Consider the following 4,972-nt stretch of genomic DNA (forward strand, 5'->3'; position numbering starts at 1 on the left):
CGCTGAAGAATTGGAGGAATTGTTGCCTCAACCAACCAAAACCCAACTTTATTTCACTAGGTCTCAGGATGTGGGCCTCAGAACTTCCTCACTAATGATGCAAACTACTAGATAAACAGGACTATTTAAAATGTTGTGAGTTTGGCCAGAATGGGAAGCCACAATAAGGCTGTGGACTGCAAAGATGGAACTGAGAGGATCTCCATTGCCCAGAAGGAGCAAGAGAATGGAAAGGATGGCCCGAGGGCAGCAGCAGCAGAATGACAACAGCAGCCTCAACAGGTTCCAGAATGGAGCCAGCACGGAGAATTTGTTCCTTGGAATCAAGGTCAGAATGCTCAGTGATCCAGGCTCTCAATTCCTACAGCCAAGATATAAGAAAGCTTGGTTACTGCTCCACCTGGCAGCAGATCTTAGCATCATCCACGTGGCATTGTTTTTGTTTTTTTGTGTTCTTGGGAAGGGTGTACAGAGTGTTCAAGGTTTCACTACTAGATCTGACTCATAGTGATCTTCCTGTTTACAGACTCCCAAGAGCTGGGGTTACAGAGTGGCATTGGTTTTAAGTACTTGGAGAATGCAGTTCTAAGGTTAAGAAGGCTTCCATCTAGACTTCAGAAGAAATCCTGGGAGGCCAGGCAGTGTGCTCCTGGGAGGGCAGTGTGTAAAGCTGTGAGAGAGAAGCCTATTCAGTGGAAACCCCAGAAGTTTGGAAAAGCCAAGAATATGGACCATCTAAGGGAAACTGCAAGTAGTGAGCAAAGCCAACCTAAGAGATAAGCCACGGGAGTTACCACCAAGAGTGCCCTGGGGTGGAGCCACATGGAGATCACAATTTGCCAGATTGCTTTGATTGTTTTACATGAACCTACAGTATTTAGTGCTTGCCATGCTGGATTTTGGACTTGTGTTGGTTTCAATACTTCATATTTCTCTGTTGTTTGCAACTTTTGGAATGGTAATGTTTGTTTTAAGACACTGAATGTTGGGAGTGTTTAACTTTTCATTTGTACAGGAGGTCACAGCTGAGTTTGCATTTAAGTCTTGGAGGAGACTTGGGACTTGGACTTTTCTGCAATGCTGAAACTGTTGGGATTTTGGCAACTCTTAGAGATGGACTAAAATGCCTTTTGCACGAAGGAATGTGCTAGAGACTTTGGGGGCCCAGGGGCGGAATATTATGGTTTGGGTCTAGTTGTCCCCCCAAAGCCTCATGCAGTCATGGGGTGGAGACTTCTAGAATTTGAGATTAACTCCTGATCCACTAGGATTATGGGTCTTACTACTGCTGGGATTATGGGTGTGAGTACTTCCCCCAGCATGGGGTAGGTAGCCTGAATGAAACTTAAGAGAGACAGACTTCCTCTCTGGTGTTGCTGCTACTTCTCTATTTTGGCTCTCTTGCTCTTTGCTACTGCCATGAAAGGTTGCTTTTTGCCATGTGCCACTCTGCCTTGGAGCCAGCTGAGTATGGACTGAAGCCTCAGTCACTGTGAGCTAAATAAACCTTTCCTTCCTTCATTTTGGGTGTTGGGTATTTGTCCCAGCAATGAGAGAAAAGTTACTGAGACACTGATAAAGGCAGAAAAATGCAGCGCAAATGCCATGAGTGCACGTGCTGGAGCGCGTGCTTATTTTAGCAGGTAATGGGGGAGAGTTTGGTTTGTAGCAAAAGAAAAATGTATACTATAAAATTTAGTACTCTGAAAAATGGGGTTCAAGTTTCTGAATCAGGAATTTATGAGTATATTCAATGGCACATTGGCGGTACCTTCTTCCCCCTCAATAGGAAATCTAAACATTTCTACTTCTCTAGGATACGTCTTCCACACAGCTGAAATGGTAGCCTGGAAAGCAACATTTGAGCTAAATGGTATTTGCCCTTGAAATTTTCCTGTTCTAAAAAATGATCAAAATAAAGTTATATTTCTAACCACTATCTAACAGATGAGCCCATTTAAAATGCCCTTTTGTTTTTTCCAGAAGTCCCTGGTACTTAAGTAATATTGCCCACAAAGAAAAACTTTTCTTGCATTTATGGATCTCTTTAATTTCCATTGCACTTAAGTCATAAAATCCTACACATTAAATGAATGACACACCAGACACTTTTGAGCTTTAATTGCATCCTTGTGATTTATAGTGAGTAGGGAGCAGTGGGAATAATGAGGGTGGCATCTGGCCTCTCTCACAACCACACAGTTTTATAGACCAAAAGCAGCCATACGCAGTATGTAAATAAATGAGGAAGGTGGTGTTCACACAAAATATTGATGCTGCACTTATACTTTCATATAATTGTCATGAGTCACAAAATATTATTACTATGATTTTTAAAAAGAATTTAAAATGTAAAAGCCATTCTTATTTGGTGGGCCAAATAAATACAGGTTTTGGGCTGAACACGACCTGTAGGCTGAGCGTGGCTAAAACCTGACAAATAAACCATAATTTAATCTTCTACAAAATGATGTGTGGGTTGATTCTAACCTTTGCTATGAAGAGCAGTATTTTAATAAGTAATGCTATACACATGATATTTATCACCTATTAAAATTTCTGAGTCTAAATTTCTCAAAAGAAAATTTTGGGTTCAAAGATTCTTTGCATTTATGTTTAGTAAAGATTCCAAATTGCCTTGTAATTGACCTTTTATCTGCTTACACTCCCAACAGAATGTACACCTAATCTTCACAGCTTCACTAGCAGATTGCGCTAAGCTTCAAGTTTTGCTCATAAGATAAGAGAAAGGGTGCATGAGTAAAGTTTCAACTACATATCTCTTAGGAACACAGTTAATAGTTTTTATTTTATTGGTTTTGAGCTATTTGTACTTTCATTCTATGAATTATCTGTTCATTCTTGTCTTTTTCTTGTTTTTTTTATTAGATTGTCATTTATCATGTCCATTTCTTGAGGTCTTCATATGTGAAGGGACAAGGTGTAAACTTACTAGAAAAAAAGGATAAAAAATCACAAAGTTTATGACTTTACTTATTGAAATAACTCTTACTCTTGTATGGTTCAGAGAGATGAAGTATGAAGTAGTGTCTGTCTAATATAAATTGGAAAACTTTCTTAAATAGTTATTTCTATTTCTACTTTGCTTGTATTGACTCTTGCTATTTAAGTCTGTTGTTTTAAATGTACGCAGTTAAATTCACCAATCTATTCCTTACAGCTTCTGTATTTTCAGAGGCTTTATTAAAAACCCTCATTACTTTAAGGTTATAATGGTGTTCTTTCACGTTTTCTCATATCAACTTAAAAATTTCACTTTTCCACTTACATTGTACGTGGACTAGGTTTTTATCTTACTGTGTGGTGGAAGAGGTAGATCCATTTTTTTCCCAGAACATTCCCCAATTTTGCCAGTTGTATTGAACAGTCTGTATGCCTATTTTTTTTTCTATAACTGTGAGGTGTCTGTTTTGCTTGCTGCTTGCACTTATTAAAACTATTAATATCTGTTAGTCATACTCTAGTCCTTAACTGAGTTCTTTTTCTAAGTCTTAAGTTTTATTTAAATAACCTCCAGTGAGAACAGAACAGACCAATTACTACCACTTCTTTATAATACCAATGAACCAGGCCAGGGAGGGCAAGCACACCTGCAGCCAGTTGCCAGCCAATGGGATGGGTGAATCTTAAGGAGGTGGCCCCAGCCTGGCCCACTGCTGGAGGAGTATCCGCAGTGGAGCAAGGGTTCTTGATGGTATCATCAATAGACACAATCAGGCATGAAGCCTCAGAGGCTACTGTCAGGGCACTGATCTGCACCATAGCCGGCTCCTACATGAATGCTTCAAAGTTGTCAGTAATGTCCTCATTGTTGATGTCTACCCATACCACATGCCGCCCTGGACATGCTGAGCCCATAGTTTGTTCAGGATATTTGTGGCATCAAAGCCAGCACTGTCACATAGCTGGCATGGGATAATCTCCAAGGCCTTAGCATATGCCCAAATCAATAATTACTGTCCTCCTGGGATAGTCCTTGAGTAATCCTGAAGGTACTTAGAGAGTTCCATCTTGATGGCTCCTCCAGCAGCCACCACTGAGTCATGCTTGGTGGCCCTCCTGACAATCATGATGGCATCATTCAGAGACTGCTCTCCTCCATGAACTGTCTCCTTCATGAACTGTTAAGTTCTACTGTGCAGGATGAAGTTGCAAGTCTTGGCCTTGAGGCAGCCAGTGAAGAAATTGTACCTTTCACCTCCAATTTGAGTCTCTTCAAACAGCTGGCAATGGCCTAGCGTATCTGCTGATAGAGCATTTATGCTGTCTGGATTGAGCCTCCACAGGCCATCATTGTCCTCTTCAAATCCTCCTCAGGCACATGGCCAGCACAGAACATGTCCCTATCAGCAAAGTTCTGGGTGGCCACATCCCCAATAGGGAGTTTGGACAAAATAACTTTGGCTCCAGAATTACAGATATTCTCTGACTTGTCATAAATAATGTTTCATTCAGCATCAATGATTGACTGATAATCCTCTACTGTGTGGACTCTAATTTCAGCATTGTTTTTCTCTGCTTTCAGCTCAAGTTCAACATTTATTTATTTTTTAGTTTAGTTTAGTTTTGTTTTGTTTTGAAATTGGGGAGTGAACTCAGGCCCTTGCGCTTACTGGGCAAGAACTTATTCTACTGAGCTATGTCCTCAGCCCCAAGATCAACATTTAACAAGGCAATTGTGGGATTATTGTACTTTTTAGGTTGCATTTCAAATCCAGCATAAGAAAGTTTCTTGAATGTAACACCAGCCACCAGTCAAGACTCCTGTAGGGCTCCACCCTGTATCTTCTTGATTCTAATCATTTTATTTTATTTTTTTCTACAGTTTTATTGATAAACAGATAGCAATGAGACAGTTTCAAATCAAATCGGAGGTACAGTTTCAACAAATAATACACTGCATATATTCTTCTTAGTGGTTAATTGCTGTACAAGATGCAGACTTGTGATC

The 4,972-nt window shown here is 40.2% G+C and overlaps 1 pseudogene; it reads right to left on the reverse strand.

Annotated features, from left to right (window-relative positions):
* Positions 1-2,893: 2,893 nt before the first annotated feature.
* Positions 2,894-4,824, reverse strand: LOC101584377 (annotated as a pseudogene).
* Between the last annotated feature and the right edge of the window lie 148 nt (positions 4,825-4,972).

Source organism: Octodon degus, unplaced genomic scaffold (genome assembly GCF_000260255.1).
Source record: "Octodon degus isolate 3935 unplaced genomic scaffold, OctDeg1.0 scaffold00030, whole genome shotgun sequence".
In the NCBI taxonomy this organism is placed as follows: Eukaryota; Metazoa; Chordata; class Mammalia; order Rodentia; family Octodontidae; genus Octodon; species Octodon degus.